The sequence below is a fragment of the Perca flavescens genome, chromosome 3, assembly GCF_004354835.1.
Source record: "Perca flavescens isolate YP-PL-M2 chromosome 3, PFLA_1.0, whole genome shotgun sequence".
Classification (NCBI taxonomy): domain Eukaryota; kingdom Metazoa; phylum Chordata; class Actinopteri; order Perciformes; family Percidae; genus Perca; species Perca flavescens.
The window spans coordinates 33,863,918-33,884,045 of NC_041333.1; the positions used below are offsets into that span (position 1 = coordinate 33,863,918).

At 40.2% G+C, this 20,128-nt stretch overlaps 1 protein-coding gene across 3 annotated transcripts in view; it reads left to right on the plus strand.

Moving 5' to 3' along the window:
• Window positions 1–20,128, plus strand: part of mark4b (MAP/microtubule affinity-regulating kinase 4b) — a 62,438-nt gene that overhangs the window by 2,854 nt on the left and 39,456 nt on the right. The window lies entirely within an intron of this gene.

Here is a 20,128-nt window from a genome sequence, read left to right on the forward strand (position 1 = left end):
CTTGATGCAGTTCTGTTTTTGTCATTACGTTTGCAGACAAACTGCAGATGACAGAACTCTTCTTTCTGACTGAAAGCAGGATAAGTAAGCCATCGTATAAATAATCATCAGTCGTCTTCACCTCTTTCCTTCCTCAAACTCACACATTGAGCTATTACATCAGTCCCACTGCTATAATGTCAGTAGTTTTCAGTTTTTTCTCTGCACAACAGAACTGGTCATATTTAGGTGCCCCCTTTTTGTGATGCATTGTGACTATAGGGCTGCCCCCTTTTAGTCGATTAGTCGACTAATTGCTCGTTTTGGTCTTAGTTGACTAAGATTTCTTTAGTCGGTTATTTTTTTTAATACTGAAAGACTTATTTCCAAAAAGCTTAATGAGCACATCTCTGGTAAACACAAGTTTTAAGTGTGGAGAGTTGTGGAGAAACTCAGTTTTACAGATGTATTAGTCAATAGTAGAGATGGTCCGATACCATTTTTTGCTTCCCGATACCGATTCCGATACCTGAACTTGTGTAACGACCGATACCGAGTACCGATCCGATACCAGTGTGTCATATATTTTATTATGTTTTAACAGCTGTATACTACTATCCCTGTATGGATGTGATATGATTTCTATCTCTGTTGTCAGTCTGGCTCAGGTTAAACTCTTTGTGAAACATGAACGAACACAAACAATGAACGCCCCAGAACTTTCTTTTATTCTCCAGTTTGACAGTCAGTTATAACGGAAAAACAACATAAATAAACTACTTTAACGTAGATTTTCTTTAGGGTTTTATTACGTGGTATCGGATCGGTGCATAAACTCCAGTACTTCCCGATACCGATACCAGCGTTTTAGGCAGTATCGGAACATCTCTAGTCAATAGTCACATGAGTGTTAGTCGACTGAGAATTTCTTTAGTGGAGGACCGCTCTAATTGTGACCGATCTGGTAGAGGAGGAATCTTTCCTAAAAGCAGTGCAGGAAATAAAGTATTTGCCTGTGAGCTGGACAGCACAATGATTGCTGTGCTCGCTCAGTCACAAGCCACCCTTGTTGGCAACCTCACCATGGCAACAACAGGGGTCCTCCATATTACCCCTTCCTCACCAAACCTGGTCGATATTTTTTTTTCAGATCAACTTATTTTTTTTTTTTTTTTTTTTTTTTTTTAATGCAAACATACAGAACAGAGAAACACAAATTGAACAAGAACAAAACCCCTTGCCCCACCCTCTGCGTCTCGAGGAAAATAAAACAAATAAACAAACAGAAATCCCACCTTGCCTAGTCCCTCTCCTCTAGTTCTTGTGGTGCTGAGGTCATTAGGTCTGATATTTGCGCTGCTGCGCTTTTCAATAGGCTGATAGTTAATGATTTAGTATTGTTAATCCTTGCTGTAGAGAGCTCAAGCATAACTATGTCTAGAAAATACACCAGCGTTGAGCTATCGTTTTCTTGGTTGTGGTTGAGCCGGCCAGCCAAATTTTCCTCTGTCTCCCAAGCAGGTGTACTTTAGAGTCGTCGTTAAGTAACAAAAGAATCGGGTCAAACGTGGTCGATTTTAAACAAACGCACACATGAACATCTCATTTACTCTCACACAGCCAGTCTTCTAGATATGGAAGCTAGCACACCCAGTAGTTCTGTTCACTAAGTCTGTTGTGATATCTTCTGTTATGACATTTTCTCTGAGCTATTCTGCTTTCTGGCCGTTTAATTTCTTTCCAGTTTTAGCTGTTTGGCATTTGATTGATGGCTCGTGTTCATGTTGCCTTGTGCACTCAAGACTCTATAAGCACTTTCATAGTGGAAGCTATAATGTAATTAAGATGCTCACAACTAAAACCATTTAACTTCCCCTCTCTCTCTCTCTCTCTCTCTCTCTCTCTCTCTCTCTCTCTCTCTCTCTCTGGTGCCAAACGAGGCTGAGGCCTTACCTTATTCTTTCACTTTAGCTTAAGATCTATTTCATAAATGCCTAGGACAAGAAACAAGCAAATGGATTGTATAGATGGTGACCAGTGTTTCCCACGATCACTTACCACTGCCAGGGTTGCGACTAAAAGAATAGGCTACAGCAACAAAAGTTTATGGAATGCACAAGTGTAATGATGGCCAGATCTTGCTGTGCCTGACTGATTGGGTAGTGATATTGATAAGCCTTGTAATTTACGTATTTACAGCATCTGCAATTTTTTTGCAAGCTTTCCTTCCTGGGTTAGGAAGCAGCGACTGTATTGCATTTTGCCTTTAAAACCGTGTCTGTGTTCTTCATATTTCTGTAGGATTATCGTTTGCTCTTATTGTTTAAAATATGCCGCTCTGGAATACTCCATGTTTGCGATTGATCATGTGGTGATTTTGAGCTTGATATTGAATTTCATCACTTTTTGCAGGTATCAATGTACGTTTCTTGGCATATAGTAACATGTCGGTGCATGTACACGCGTGTATTTTGCATGTAACACCGATGTAGTTTCATAACCTCCTGCAGATCCGAGACCGTCATAAACCCGCCGTTACACAACTCAACCCCAGATATTTATCCTCCTGTGGCTTTGTCGTCTTCTGAGATCATTATCACCACGTTTATAATTCAGTCACACCACTCATGACACGACAGCCAGAGCTTTCACACCAGGATCCACAATTTGCATGTTCGTACTCCCCGTTCCCTCCACTGCCTCTCTTCCGTTGTTCAGTCTTTTGCCTCTCACTTCACTTCTCTTCCTTGTGTTACCCCTCCGTCGAATCCTGTTGATCCACAGTCCCAGAAACCAGACCTAAAGGCAGACAGACCTTCTTCCAGTCCAGGCAGCATCCAAGTCCTCCATCCTTCTCCTCCTTTCACCCCTTAGACACGTCAAAAAAGACCCAGTTGCTTTTTTGTCCTCTTCATACATTACTTTCAGTCCCGTAATTGTACTTTTGAGGATTTGTTGTATCCACTTGTACTACATTTTTAATTTGTTTTCATGACAAAAAAAAAATTATGTAGGCTTTCCAATCTGCATGCATTGGGAAATTACCGTTAATAAAATGCACTAAACCCGCACAATGCCATCATCAAAATCACCAGGAGCCCCTTCCTTTTAGCTCCGTGTGACCTCTGACACATTTTGGTCCATTTTTGTCTGTTGTTAGCAAAATAATGTCATAAATCAACTTCAGATCTATTTATGAGATTGTGTTTGTATCAGTGTTCATCTTCCTCCTCCTATTTTCCTCATTTCCAAACGCGGACAGCTTTACCTAACCCGCTGAACCTGCATCTCTTATCGGCCTGCAAGCTGCAAGTGTTTGCATTTAAACTTTAGTTTTTGTTTCCTTTTCTTATTCTGTTGTGCTGGTTAAGCGATAAAGCTCATGAACTATACGTGTGTGTCAAGACTTGTATTTGTATTGTGTGTTTCTGGGGATCCAGTGTTTTTGTCAAGGTTAGAAGAATGAGGACATGTAACGCCGTTTATCCACTTCATGGTAACAGCTTGAAGCTTTTTTTTTTTTTTTTTTTTTTTTGGGGTATCACCTTGATCCAGGTTCCCAAATAGAGCTGAGCTATAAGGTGGAGTTAAAACACTGCAGACCACTGATTGGTCAGAGGGAATCATCACTAGCGCGACACAAAGTTGAAGTTAAAGTTCAGAGCCAGTATATAGTCAGTCAAGGTCCTTACAAGTATGAAAAAACAGGTATGCATGCATGCATGCTTCTGTTGCTGTAATGTGGGAAAAGATGAACTATTTTGCTTGTGGCTAGTTGTGTGTGTGTGTGTGTGTGTGTGTGTGTGTGTGTGTGTGTGTGTGTGTGTGTGTGTGTGTGTGTGTGTGTGTGTGTGTGTGTGTGTGTGTGTGTGTGTGTGTGTGTGTGTGTGTGTGTGTGTGTGTGTGTGTGTGTGTGTGTGTGTGTGCGCGAAGGAAGTCCTATAGTGGGTGTGGGTAAGTGCTTGTGCGCACATGTACAACTCTGTGTGTTTAGGGAAAAAAAGCTCTCATGTCTTTCTGTGTGCCACCGCAGGGCAGAGCAGGGCTTTTGTGTTCCCTCGGACAAGCGAAAGATTCATGAGCTTGCTGTGCTGACTTGTTACCCAAAAGCTGGCACCCACCTATGATGCCCCACGCTGGCATTCGTTTTACTTAGAAACATGCCACACACAGTGATAAACAGCCCCAGGCTTTTAATCATCTAGTTCACTGAGGCCAAGTGAACCTTGTTTGATCGCTATAAATTTAGGCAGGTTGATATTAGATGACCTATATTGGGCACGCTGACGTGTGCTGTGTTGTATACTCGCCAGCTTAACCCAACTGAAATGTGTTTTGAGTTACGGGTGCAACAGTAGCCCAAAGGTCAGAGAAGTGGGCCAGTTACAAATTTCCGGCTTTAATCCGTGGAAAGGTGATTGAATTACCATCTGTTAGGCCTTAGCAGCTACTACCATGGTGCCCATGATGAAGTCACTGGGCTTTCACTGGCTTTCTGTTGATACTTGTCAGTGGCTGTGAACGTATGAAAGTGTGAATGTAAAGCAGGGCAGTGCTGGGAAAAGAGCTTAAGAGATTAAGCACACACCTTCCTCTAAATGGGTTGCTCAAGAGCACAGCAGTTTTTTTTTTTAAGGGAAATCTTAACGTTCCCTGCTCAGATTAGTATTACTTGCTTAAATAACATCTTAACTTCTCTCTGTTGTGTTTTTGCATTGCACTTTCCAAATCCGCCAGTGTGTCCACTCTGTCGTCTCCTGCCTCAGAGTTTATTTATGAAGTTTGAGTATTTTTGTCATTTGTGTACTCTGATCAAGTACTGTACCTATTTTTTTCCCAAAAATATTTATTAATACTTTCGGAAATATAAATAGCATTACTTGCTGTCCCCAGAGGACATTTTGTTTAGTATTGAGTGTATTAAAGTGGGTGAATGTGTATTGTTGATTGTTGACATTTAACAGACATTTATGAAAATGTGTCCGCCAAAAAGCTACAAATGACCAAATGTTGAATCTGTGGGTAGGTAGTCGGACTCAATGGCCAATCTGATTGATTGGTGGAGTGCTAGCCCCTGACTAGCGAATCAGTGCACATATGTTACAATACTTACCGGAAATGGCGAGCGGGATGAGTGTGTCTAAGCCTCTCAAAAAAAAAAAAAAAAAAAAAAAAGATCTTTTAAACTGACCTTGGTTTATCTGAAATGAAGACAACTGCACGGCCTATTTCTCGCTTAAAATGTTTCCAGAAACACGTTTCGGTGAACTATTTTCGTAAAATACAAGATCGTATTCTGAACGAGCCGCCATTATGGTCAGGGAGAAGCCAGACCCACGTGACGCGTTGGTCCAATCAGCTGCCAGTTTTCATATTTTGGGCGACAATACAGATTAGCGCCACCTGCTGTTATGGAGACGTATTACATCTCGGTCAGTCAGACTGCCTTTTCTGCCGAAGGTCAGCCATCGGGTTGGTGTGTCAGAGCCTTAAGGTACACTAAGCATGGGAGTATTGATTTATTAAATATATAAGGTAAAAACCAACAGTGATACACACTGATTAAGGCATACAGTTATGGTCCAACAAAGTTTTGAATTAAAAATCATGCAGATTCATCTCACAATTGTCTTTTTTCAGCTTAATGGTTGTACATTGACTTATTTTCTGCCTTCCAACTATACATAATGTATCTCTAAGCGAGCCTATTGTGTGTGTGTGTGTGTGTGTGTACGTGTGTGTACGTGTGTACGTGTGTGTACGTGTGTGTGTGTGTACGTGTGTGTACGTGTGTGTACGTGTACGTGTGTGTGTGTGTACGTGTGTGTGTGTACGATCCTGTAAATCCTTTTTAGCAGTCCAGTGTCTAACATCTCTGTAAACCAGCCAAATGTAAAAATAAAACTCAGGATTAGCTTTTCGAAGGTTCAAAAGGAAGAAACCCTGCAGGATAAAGAGTCCATATCTTAATATGTGTTGGTTAAAGTTAATAAATAAACTTTATTGGCATAAAAGCCTAACAACTGAAATGGCTTTTGTGTCAGCACAAATTGTTTTCCTGCCAGCTATTATGTAATTCTAGTTAAGAGGTTGGTCAGCGACCGCCCAGTGCTGAACAGGTGGCGTTTTCTGAAGATCAGGCTACCGTGTGAAGAATTGACACTGTTCACAGAGCCCCTGTTAACACACACACACACACACACACCCCTGCAGAAAAACACATTATAGCACACAGATACGCACAATTACACAAACAAACTGGCTGACAAGCATAAAAGACTCTCAGTCAGAGCACACAGTCAGTTTGATGTGTTCATTGTGTAATGGGGGCTCTTCTGCTGTCGGGCTCTCAGGTGTTGGCTTACTGTCCTCAGTGTTTTTGCTTCAGGCCTGAGCTGCAACTGTTTACTCATATAGATACCAAATCTGCTCTTCCTGTTCTCATAAGTGTGTTTGCGTCCGTAGTTTGTGTCTTGACAGCTCTATGAATCTTGAAAAAGGGTAAACCTAATTTTAACAGCGATTCTTTTTCAAATCTTTTAAACTCATTTTTGCATTTCCACATTTTTTTCCCATTCATGCTGCTTGTTTTGCATTCCAATCGCATACATAATGAGTGAAGTATCCATATGGTATCTAGTAGGTAGCTGCATACATTTCATTAGTTTTTCTTCGTAGCCACTGCCTGCCTGTGGTGTACTTGTACTTCATGTTTCATGTTGTTAACTCTAAGCTGTACAGTATGTGATATAGACCATATCCTGTGATCTATGTGTGTGGTAATGTGCATGTTAACCAGAGGAAATGTTGCATCAGAAACCGCTGTCACTGTTTGTGTCCATTAGTTGCTGCAGAAAAGGAGCTCTGCAACAACGGAGAGTCCTTTTAATTGTGTTTAGCAGAGACACAGAGTCTGTCACATGATCATTTTGCTAGCATTTCCCATTTGAGTTTTCCTTGAGGGTTGAAGAGACATTTGTGCTTTATCAAATGGGTAATGGCAGAGCGATGATGTTATGTTGTAGGTGCTTTCGACTGCTGTGTCATGATTTCCCCTTACAGTAGTCAAAAAGGTTTCCATCAACTGGTTTAGAGCGAATAAGCTAGACTACGCAAAGCGTAGTTTGGTCACAAGATGACGTTACGCATGGTTGTAGATTGCAAAGAGTTTAGAAGCTAAGTTCTTTGGTTAAATGGAGAGAGAGGTAGCATTGTACCAGTTGGTTACCTGTGCAGTATCCAGGGTTGTGGCAGAGACATTTGGTGTCAGTAAGACAACCGCTCACCGCTGTGTATACGCGGTGTGCAGGGCCGTACGATTCAAGCTGTTGAACCAATTCGTCAAAATACCCGACGTGGCTGAGGCACAGGCTATAGCGCACCGCGACTCCACTACACACCTTGGTGCCATAAGTGTAAGGTGCACTGGATGGGACCCGTATCCCAATCCATGAAGCGTGGTTCGACTGCTCATGACTGGTTTCCAACATGGCGTCTGAATGTAAACACAAATGCTACTGTCTTTATAATCTATCTTTTTAATAAACTGTCTGTACACTTAAAAACTTCTCAATGCTTCGGTTTACATGTAGGAACCCTCATTATGCTACCGTTTAAGTGTAGTGCTATTTTGAGCCTTGTTAGTAGTATAAAATAGTGATTTACCATCTGCCCTGCAAGCTAGCGTTAGCAGCTAACCACCGATTTTGCGGTAGGTTGTTTAAAGCTAGAGACACATTCGATTAGCATGAAAACATAACCCCGAGAACGGTCAACTCGGTACACATATGTTATTTACCCCTAGGTTCATTTTGCACTGGAATTGTCGTTTAAGTCAATGTAAAAAAAAAATAAATAAACGGAAAAAGTGGCTAACAAACGTTGACCAACTGTACTTCCTAATGGTTGCATGTGCACAGTTTTCTGTTCAGTGAGCATTGTTACTGACATTATGGGTGGGCTTGCTCACAACGTGTCTGATCGTCTGACTGCATGTTTCTTGCCCGGTCAGTCTTCATTTTAGGAATGTTGCCAAGATCTCATCAGTACAGTGTTATCATTACCAGCAGAAATTAAGGCCAAAACTCTTTTTTGCAGTTGTGGAGACGTTTGAAAATGTATCTCAGAGCATTCAGCGACACTTATGGTTTATGGAACAGATTATTACAGAGAGAAGATTCAGTCTGTGTAGCGACAGAGAGGGAAACCGAGGTCTAGCCAACGAGTGACTCAGCTTTTTAATCCGCCGCTGTTGAGCCAAACAGAATAAATCTGACCCATACTCAGCCTGGTCTGATGATCACAGCCCTGCAGTGAATGATATGCTAAGTAATGTGGCAGATTTCTGTGTGTGTGTGTGTGTGTGTGTGTGTGTGTGTGTGTGTGTGTGTGTGTGTGTGTGTGTGTGTGTGTGTGTGTGTGTGTGTGTGTGTGTGTGTGTGTGTGTGTGTGTGTGTGTGTGTGTGTGTGTGTGTGTGTGTGTGTGTGTGTGTGTGTATATAGACAGGAATCCAGTTACACTTTGCATGTGGGAGCCAGATAACGTCAGACTGTCTTTGTTAGATATTTTTATTGAAAAAATATTGCACAATGGAAAAGGCAGACTGTCTTTAACCCACAATGTTGTTGTAGTCTTTAACTTTGTGTCCTCTGGCTCATGTTGGCAATAATATTTAGATGTTACTCACCATGTTAGCCGACAGAATTTAAGAAAATCATGATGTTTTTTTCTTAAATCCACGATGTTCCACTTAAAGAGGCTCAACAAAGGAAGCATCATGGTGGCATTCATGCATGTATTGGTTGTATGGAACATTTTGTAGTGTATCACAAAAACAGGTCATCTAAACTTAGTTTTTGAATAAGATGTTGAATAGCCTGCTTCACATCCACAGGGTGATTATTGTCCACCAACATAATAAGGCATAGGACCCAAGCCGTTCTTGGCACCCCCTAGGCTAAATGAATGTAAAATCAATATGAGCATCAAAACTGACGTAAACTTTTCTTAAAGGAGGACCCCTAAAAAATATTTTTTTTTACATGAACTTTTTTTTTTTTTTTTTGTAGTTTCCTGACCTAAGGGCACAATAAACTCATTCCAAAACCATGATTACATTTCAGGAATGCTAACCTCTCCAGTTTGATGATTGAATCAAATGAGGTTTCTCTGAGTAAAATTCCTAAAAAGTTGAGTTTTAATGAACCTTTGCTACTGGTACGGCATTTGGCTCGTAGGACAGAAGGTTAAGACTGAGCTTCCAGTAAGACCAACATAATTTAACCCGCCCTGGAGACATATACAGTACATGAGTGAGAGGAGCCTTACAGCCAAACTTGTCTGACTCACAGTCTAATGGTTATTGGTAGGAACCTGAGTCAGTGTGGCAGAAGCTGAAGAAAGTCTGTCAAGCTTCTGCGTTGCTTTAGTCGTCCACACATTTTCTCTAATGAAAAACCGAAGCAGCATCAGTAGTTACAGATTAATACACTTGATGTGATGTATTATTTAATTCTAGGTCATTTAAAATGCAAGGTTTCAGGTGAGACTTTGTTATAGATGTCAGGGCTGACATGTTTTAGTACGGTTTGCTTATGGTATTTTGTCTTTGCTTGGCCAGAAATAAATATACAAAGTATATAGATGTGTGTGTAAGACAGAATACTGATGAATACAGTAAGGTTTTATGTGATCAGACCTGAATTTGGTAGAAAGCTGAGACTTGAGCTCCAGAGATTCCCCCAGGCAGCCACTATCACAAGGTTTCTGTGTGATGATAGTGGACGATGATGCTTTTAGTGATCTTTTTGTGTTGCCGTGAATGATGCTGGATAATAATGGCTTGCAGATCAAGTGTATTATATTTTCCATCAGAATTGATTTAATCAGACTGAACCACTTTGTTCACTAAGGACTACTGATATTAAGTATTTTCTTTTGCTGTAAAAACCAGTGCACATTACTGACAACTTTCACAGTACATAAACACTCTAATTGCATCTATCCTCTGGAATTAAATGCTTTGTGAAAAGTCCAGATCGTGTGAACGTTGCGAGCAAAGCACGACTTCAGCAACTGATGGAGACTCGGCTCCAGAGTATCGGACAGCCTCTCTGTCACTGACATATTTTTCTGGCAGCTCCCTCTTCCTTGTGGGGGCTTGCCAGGAAACGCTTTCTGAGTGTTGCAGTGCAAAATGTGACACCTCCACTGTCATTGCTGTGACATCTCGGTCTCCAAGACAGGAAGTGACGCTGGTCAAGTTCATGCAACGTCCCTCTGCTCTTGACACGACAAGATTTAGCGATAGAAAAGAAGGATGTGTTGTGTGGGTTGACAAAGTGAATATGCCAAATGGGTAGGCCTGTAACAATAATTACATAATTGTCTAATGGTCAGTTATTTTACATATTCACGGTTTCTTTGTTTAACTGCAATTAATTGCTAACATTAGCTAAGGTGCTAAAGGGTATGACTACTGATGGTATTGGTCATTGACTACATTCACATGCACATAACATTCCGGTTTTTGCCCTTATTCCGACTAAGCTGTTGGCTGATGAAAGCGAATATTCCGCTAATATTCACATTTACATGTAACGTTACGTTAGCTGTGCAAAATACGATGTTTTCAAAGCTTACCAGTGGTGGTGGACTTGTTGCACCGTGCAAACACAGTGCCCCTCTTTCCTTTCAACCAGCTTCTTGTAAAGGTCGGCGTAGCAATGTTTGCATTATTGTATATGTATGAATGAGTGAATGTGTATCTATATGCACACTATAATAGTTGCAAATATGCTGGTACGTATGCACTGTGTTTTCTGTTTTGGTGGAGGATAACACATGTAAAAAGTTTAAAAGCTGTGATGAGCTGCTTGAATATAAACTGAATTAATGATGTGTATTGACACAATAATATAAATAAATGAATAACTACTGCTCTGGGGCATGATGACACATCTAATCTCCTGACCTTCCCAGTTAGATATCGCAGAGCACATCCGTTGTTTTTTTATTAACACGATGCGTGTTAGGGCACCTGGGTAGCTCTCCTGGTAGAGCCCATGTGTGTATATATAGAGTTTCACTCCTCGACCTAGCGGCCGCAGGTTCGACTCCATCCTGCGGCCCTTTGCTGCATGTCACTCCCCCTCTCTCTCCCCTTTCATGTCTTCAGCTGTTCTATATAAATAAAGGCCTAAAATGAAAATGCCCAAAAAATAATCTTTTTTATATATATATATATATATATATATATATATATATATATATATATATATATATAATATGATTCATTACCACAGACAGAAACTGTACAGATGTGTGATCTCATGATGTTCTAGTTAACTTGAGCCTCAAAGTTATCCATTCATGCTTTTTTTTATTGCCAACACGGTTATCTCTTTGTTGTTTTCTGTCATGTTGTGGAGACGGTGTGTCTGTTGCGCAGCATGATAGAGGAGGTTTGTGTCTGAGGCCACAAGGCCGAGAGACGCAACTGCTAGAGAGAGGAAGAGGAAACTGGGCTTTGTGTGTGTTTGGAGGGGGGGGGTGTTAGCACGGGTGGAGGATGGCTCAAGGTTACACCATTCCTCTGCTGGGGATCAACGTCACACATCCTGTCTTTACGCAATACCTCCCTACCAACACACACACACACACACACACACACACACACACACACACACACACACACACACACACACACACACACACACACTCAGACCTCCAGTTCATCCAGGCTGCAGCAGCAGGACACCTCCCTCAGGGCGTGGTCCATTGTTTGGAAACGTGTTTGTGTTTGTCACGCTGCAAACCTTAATGTTGGAGTTGTCTCCTCCCCCTCCAGCTGCATTTAAAGCCACGATAACAAGCAAGGAAGAAATGGAAAGTCAAGTAATTTATGGGTTCAGTTGCAGAATAAGCAAAAATAACATTAATAACATCAGAAAACTCGTACAGTTTTTACAGTGACTGCAAGTGATATGATAAATATTCCTGAAGCTTGGGATTGATCCCATATGGCAGAGAAGCAGCATGTAACAAAAATCAAGCAATTATGACAACAGAGTTGTTTTTAAAACATAATTTCAGTTTATGAAATCATACGTTTGAAGTACAAAAGATGAGCGGAATCGGGTTCAGTCAAATTAGGCACATATTCAGAGCACTACTGTATATTACAAGATTCATGAGAGTTTCCATTCATGCATTCATATGCATTTTTATTCAGCTGTACGCCCACACAGACCAGCACAGATGTAAGAACTGCTGTACTATAAAATAGCTGATGGGATGCCAGACATTTAAACATGCATAGTTTACCCAACACTTATTCTTTTGTACTAACTATTTCTATTGACGTGTAGCTATAACTCATGATAGCTTTGTGATGTGCCTCAGGGGATTACACTTTTCTTACTTAAACAGCTTCTACCTTTTTAGTATCCGTTTTAAAAACGAGGCAAAAATGGCAGAAACTTGTGTCTTGGGTTCTTATTTTGAAGGAAAACTTATCCGACCCATTTTTGCTTGTGGGTTAAATATCAGCAGACACACAACACATGATCAGAATGAACACCCTGCAGTCATGTCAGGCAATCGTCTAATTTAATCAGAAAAACCTATGCAATTTGCCATTGCCATTTATGTGCAGAGACATTTTAGTCTAAGGGCAGGTGTGTCTATGATTTTATCGATCCCATTCACATAATTAGGAAAGTAAGTAATGTATCTCTTGCTATGTATAATACAATATAATTCAATTGCACCACAAACTGCAGCCTCCAAAATAAATTTGAGTTGACATGTCTCTAAAACTGATTTGTGTGACTTTGTAGCCTTAATAGGAAGGCTTTATTGCAAGGCTGTTGTGTTAGACCGCATTAGTTTTAGCTAGGTGTACATAAAAAAAACTGGCAATTTTATTTAGTATGTATCATTAGCTACACATGCAGCACAAATCTCTGTATAGCGTTCTTATAGAACCCACACAACTTCTAGACAAGACCCGTCCTTCTATAGCATTGACACGCTACTAATTGGCCAGGCCAGGAACCCGATTTGTTGAGGTCCTATCCCCTGACCAGCTGACTATCCTAACCTTAACTACTCAAAGTCATGCCTAACCCTGATTGGTTAACCAATCGGGCTGCTTCGTAGGGCGTGACTTTTCTAGAAGTTGCGTGGGATCCATAATAACGCCTCTGTATATGATCCATGGCAACTCTTGCAGTGTAAGAAATGACCTTCTTTTAATCTTTACCAGTTTTTTTTTTTTCAATTATCTGAGGTTGTTTCTGAAATATTTTAACAGGTTGGAAGTGTGTCATTTTTTAGCTGAAGTTGACACTTGATGAAAACTGGTGTTACTTACGTTTTAAGGGTAACATGTTTTAAGATGTGATGTTGCGATGATAATGCTACTGTTGTTGAAAGGTCAATAGTTTCATGTTTCCATCTGATAATCACGGTCACATGTTTGTTGTATTGTTGAAATGATGTCAAGCTGTCATTCCTATCAGCCACACAGGAATTTAAAGGAATAGCCGGCTTATTGACTTTGTTTAGACAATGACAGGAGCCAGCTTTAGGACAGTATTACAGAGTCACTTGATGTAGATAGATTTGCCCAAAACTGGGTTTAAGCCATTAGGGAATTATTATAAAATTCTTTGTATTTCAGGATAATTTAGCTTCACAATGAATCGTATATCCTTTTTTATCTTCTACATCTTCTAATTCTTCAGAATTGTACACACATTTGGATGTACTGTATGAATATTTACTTTTTTTAACAATCACAAGTTACTCAAAATGCAGATGGTGCTAGGGCTGTATGGAATAATTTGAAGCTGCGTAGGATTGTTTCAGACTTGTGTGAGCCAAACATTTCTAATAACTCCAGAGCAGGTTTCTGTCGAAGCATAATGTACCTATAAGCCTAGGGGCTGGATTATTAATTATCATCATTATTTTGAATTGTCGATCATTATTTTATGCTCTTTTTGGATCAGCCTGCTGTCTGCATGTATTTATGTTGATGAAACTGGCGAGTTATATTCATTAAAAAAAGTTGATTTGGTAAAAAAAACAATTTATTCAGTCCAATGAATCACTTTATTTAAATTAAGGATTCTGTTCAAGGATTTTAGTTTTTTGGTGATGTCATAAAATATGATGAGAGACATTCTAAGCTTCATTCGAAAACCCTCAGTAGGAGCTTCAAATGAAGAAAAATGACATTTGATAGAGCCTTAGATGGTGCAGGAAAGTAGATTTACTTTTCGAATCATCGTGGTGACATAAATTACATTGATCAGGAGGATTTTCAATTTTGACCACAATTATGCTTTTCTGAACAGCTTTAAAAATGTGTATAAAGATTTACATTAGATTAAGAAGGGAGGCAACCAATATTAAAAGCAACTGTGATTTTAAAATAAGGTTAGGGTTGTGTTTAGCCTCAGTTACATCCATGGCTCTCCCATCAGCCCCATGAGCTTTCCCAGCACCAAACTCAAAATCAAGAGTTTAAGACAGCTGCACATTATGACCTAAAATCAAAATCACAATTAATTGCAGATTTTACCTAAATAACGATAAATAAACGATTTTTTTATTTTTTATTTTGGAAAATGTTTTAAAAAACGTCTTTTGCATGATAAAACTGTAAATAGGCTATACAATCTATTTCTTAACTGCTAATTAACTTGCTGGTCCTAACTTTGAACCAGCAAGTTGCGTTTTAAGCTCCTCTTTTATCTGCTTGTGAAGAGCAATGTGACACATGAAACTATATTGATGAGGACCGGCGAGTTAAATCGGCCGTCCGAGAGTACACCAGGCAGACACACAGCTGACAACCTGCAGGTGGAGGCGCTGGAGACCGGCTCGGACATACACGCCGCGGGCCGCTGTGGACCAGACACAGAGAGCAGAAAGTGTGTCAGAGGCTCCTGGACGGTGAACTGAGACTCTGTTTCCTGCTTGTCGGTCAACGGTTAATAATCTGTTAACATTTAATTTCATTGTGCTTTCTTTTGGAAGGCTGGCTGCCAAAAATCGCCACTTACCAGCTAATTAATTAGCCTGAGTTAAACGCTAGCTATCAGTAAACAGAAGGTAGTGGCTGTGTCTGGTGTGTGCGCCAGTGTTTGTGTGTGTGCGTGTCGGCCCACCCCTGCATTTGGCGACTGGCGAGTGTTAATTTTGGACCCTACACATGTGGTAGAATGTTTTTAAGGAGAAAGTAGGCCTATCAACAGAAATAAATTATCTTCATGGGTAAAATAGGTTGATAACAGCTTCATAATTTCGATGTCGGTACATTTTTGATTAATCGTCCAGCCCTAATCTGTGAGATGCAGGACCTCGTCACAAAGAATCGTGTTTCTTTCAGTTTGCACAATGTGCAGCTTGTTTGCTGAATGTGCAAATCACATACCATACAAAATGTCACCCTACATGTGTAATAATGTGAGGGGGCTTCATCCCCCTCACTCCCAAACCAAATACCTCTGCTGGCCCCAGTCCAGCCAATAGAGACCCCATCACATCTCGCCCAACCGCACACTGACACAGAGGCCTCCTCCTGAATGAAACTGCGTGGTAATCAGAAGGAGTGGTTGAATCGATGGACTGCTCTCCTTGAAAGGAGTATGTGTGACGGGGAGAGGGGAGAGGGGAGAGGAGAGATGGGAGATGGAGGGCGGCATGAGGCTCAAATTGATGTGAGGTCGCTGAAAATGAAGATTGCGGCGCGAGACAAAAGAGAGGGCGGGTCCAGGCGCGGAGAGAGGAGAATAGAGGGAACGGAGGCAAATTGATTTGTCTGGGGGATGGGATGAGCCAGGGGAGAGAGAAGAAGGGGTGAATAAATGGGGGAAGGGTGAAGAGAAGGTGAAAATGAACGTAGCGGAATGAATTGGAAAAGGAACCTCTATAGTACCTCTGTAATCCCTCCTTTTTAAAACTTCCTTTTAAAATCCATAAAAGCTGCTCCAGTGGTTACTTTACAGTCTCACGATGCTCATAACTTTTTAATAAGTTTTTTAATTTTTTTTTAATAAGTTTTCTGTGCTTTGTTTCTATTCCCAAGCTCAGAAATGTTCATGGTTCAATCCTTGAGTACGGAATGAATGTAGTAGAGTAGCTTGATTATGAAGAAAAAAAACAAAACATAATCACGATTATTTTGGTCAATATTGAAATCACAGTTATTTAACATGATTGCTCATTGGTTTTTGGGAAGATGATGCTTTCATTGTACTTAAAAATACAAAAAAGTGCAACAGTTCAACATTCAAATCAACAGGGAAAACACTTTGAACTGTGAATATTTCCCATAATACTTTTCCCGTTGAACTTTCTGAATTCCCCTTCAGAACACAAGACAAAGTAGGAGTTTTCTTGCAAAACGCAATGTGCAAAATCATTTTTTTTTCTCAATTACATTGTTTTTGTGATCGTCGGGAGCTGAAATCGTAATTTGATTAATTGCAAAGCCCTACAACCTGGTGAACAAAACTAAAGTTCATTTAAAAAAGGATCAGTGATCTACTTTACTTTATTTTAGCCGATACTGATCCATTCAAAATGGCCGGATTGGCCTCATTATTACTTGTCACTAAAACGTACTACACATGAGTTATGTAGAAATGTTTACCTTTTTTTTTTTTTTTTTTTTTACGTTGCTCTGTCAGTTTTCATATTGGTAGCATGAATGTCATTTATAGTATGTCGTCCTGAGCCTCTGCACTTCTCCATGGGTGTGCTGGAAAATCATTTGATCTTGTGATCTCACCGCTGTGTTTACCACATTGGGTGCATTTCAAGGTGATATGGTTTTATCTGACTTCTGATCTGGGGGTGTGAGCGAGAGCGTGTAGTTCTCATATAGTGTGGAAATGGAGAATCATTGTGCTGAGGGCTTGTCATAAGTTGCACAGTTTCTCTTATGCCTCTGCCTTTCCTCGCAGTAATGCAGTTCAGACTATACCTATATTATTTTCTCTTACATATGTCCTCTGTCCAAGAGGCCTAATCCATATGCAGCATTTTGCAAAGAGCTGCAACTCTGTAACCCCAACGCTGACTGTATTTTTGTTCTGAAGTAACTGGGTTGAAGCAGGAAGAGTCAGGAAAGTGAGGGGAGGTCGGTGTTAAAGATGCTGGGCTGTATTGAAGTCTGCGTTGTGCTTTTGTAGTTAATCTCTTTCTCTTCATTAACTAATTATTGTGGCGGATTTCAGAATTGTTGCGATTGGACGGATTTCAGATGATGTCTTCCATATTTATTTTGGTTGATTTGGTCCAATGAAAGTAATGTCAGTCCATATCATTAACATACATCAACATAATGCCCAAGTAACTCCAGTCCGACTCCTCACTGAAAAAAATTGTCTACTTCCAGAGTCCAGGTACCTTTTACAACCACTTGTTCATTTCAAATCTGGCAGTGTGAGTCTAACTTTACAGAGAAGACATTTTAAACTGTCCTGCAATGATTTGGACTGAAGAAAACAAACTGTAGGTGTGATTGCACCTTAAGCCACTCTCTGATGCATCCTACTAGACCTTAAGATACTGCTTCTCACATACAAGGCCCTACGTGATCTTGTCCCTTCATACATCTTCAATCTCCTACATCCTTATACCCCCTCAAGGCCTCTCAGATCATCTGATCTAGGTCTCCTTTTTCATGCCCCGCTCCCTTCACAAATCCAAGGATGATTGTGCTTTTGCCGTACCACTGGAACCCCGTCTGTTAGATCAGCGGAGTCTGTAAACTGCTTCCCTTTTTTGGGGCTGTGATTTACTTGTGTCCTCTTTGTTTGTTTGTGTCCTTTCTGTTTATAGCTGTGTATATATGTTGTATTCTTCTGTATCATGTAAAACACTTAGTAACTTTGTTTTTCAAAAATATTGTCAGTACAGTAGTAGTTAAACTGGTGAGAAGTGTAGCGTTCATGTCTGCTTTGCTGAGAAGGTGTTGCATAGTGATAACTGACCCAACTGTCTTATCTGTCTAAATACCACTGACTGCCACGGCACTGTAATTTCTCAGTTTTATCTTGTGAAAGTGGGGAAAGTTGGCCAATGTTAAAAACAAACATTTAAAGTAATACTGTTCACACTTCATATGAAATGTATGCGCTTGTGTTTGTGTTATGGTAGTGAGGCCTGATGGGAGCTGAAGTGCGACTGTGAGCCTCTGATGCTTCCTGTTCTTTTATTTCCTTGTTCCTCATGCCATCGCCACTACAGATGAAAGGTTCAAGCTAGTTTGTTTCCGTGGGATGTTTGTGCTTCCCGTCAGCGCTTAGAGGAGAGCAGATGGAGGGATTACAGTTTGATGTTTATGCTGCAAGACCTTAGACCTCAGCTGACCTTAAAGGTTCTGTAGCATCAGGCTCAATGTCTGTGAAGGGTTGGAAAAAAAATAGTAACCCGTTATTATATTATATAATTGATTACATACATTTAGGGACATATATGTCTTTATGGGGACTCAAAGGCAAATGTGCTTTTGAAATGTGTTACACATTAGAAACATGCCAGTGGCAATCAATATCAATTTATCATGTTGATGCACTTACATTTAGTTAATTTGTATTCATAATTTATGTAACAATATATAGATAATTTATGTGACCTTTTGTGCAACAGAATTAGGCCATGAGTTATTTAGAAGACTACTTACAGTATTATTATACTATTTCATAAGCACATTTTGTAATTAAGTAGCCTAGTTTGTTAAATTCAACAGTGTTACATAATATTACTTGACTAGGACATTTTGTTGCCCTTTCTACCTAATTATGTCAAGTGTTTTTATGGCATTTTGAAAATGATTTGTCTTTCCCACTAGGGGTGCGAATCTTCAGTGGTCTCATGATTCAATTCAATTACGATTATTCTGTCAACGATTCGATATCACAATGCGTCACCTTCTCAATATTATTATACTGTATATCGCTACACATGGTTTTCATCAAAACATTCAAGCAGTCAGATTTTCAGATTTTTCTTGTCCCTCATTGTATCTGCTCTTAAAAAAAGACAATTCCTGAGCGGAGTCTGAACACAGCAGACAACCGACAAAAGGCAAAAACAAAAAAAGCAGAGATCAGAAAATCAACAGCATATATCAGTTGGCAGTAATGCTTACGGTCTGTCAATGCATCGATGCAGAATCGTCCACGTCCTGCAGGGATTCATTTCAACGCCCCTATTTCCCACTCCTCTTACTACTGCATCTCTGAAAGCTACATCCTTTGAGTTTTAAGTGGTTAGAGGATGGGTCTGGCAGATAGTAAAGTATAAGATTTAGTGCCAAGCATGTAATATATTAGTTTTCTCATATCTAATTTGACATCCCTGATTTGTCACTATTACCCTGCTGCTGTAAGGAGACAATGATTCACAAACAAACTGTGAATGCTCTGCTCTAGGTGCGATCAGAGCTATGTCATGTGTATCTGCAGAGTGTTGGGCGTTCTGGGTAGATCCATGTGCCGATGTCACCTCGTGTCTTACAGACACAGCAACACATGTTTAACACCACTGGCCTCACAGCCACACATGAATGTGTGGAATGCAGACTAAGAGGGGTCAGGTGAGATTCATAGGTGACCGGGTTAGTCTCGCTTTTAACTTTTGGGTGTCTGGTACCAGGCAGTAGTCACATACAGGACCAGAGTCAAGGTGACTATGTGGAGGGAGATAATCTGGAAGGTGTAGCTCTCTTTCACTCATTTATCATCTCTATAAATATGTTAACCCCTACTGACGCTAATACAGATTATGTTTTATGAACACTGAATGCAACAAATACTGTATAACAATTTTTCAAAGTCTTAAAAGGCAAAAATGGTGTTTCTTTAGAATTCAGACAGGATAAGGATACGATTGGTAATATTTGTTATACAGTAATTTTTTAGATAATGATGACCCTTGTAGTCCATTTTCTTCATACATACTTACTTCAATACTTATTAGGCACCGACCAAATTGCCTCTATAGTATTGAGTATCGAAAAATGCCTCGTCATTCAGTACCAAATTTCAATACCTTTTTAGGAGTGAATCTCATCAGTGGCAGTGAGCCAATAAGCATGCAGCACAGATTCGTGCCGCGGGTGCCCGG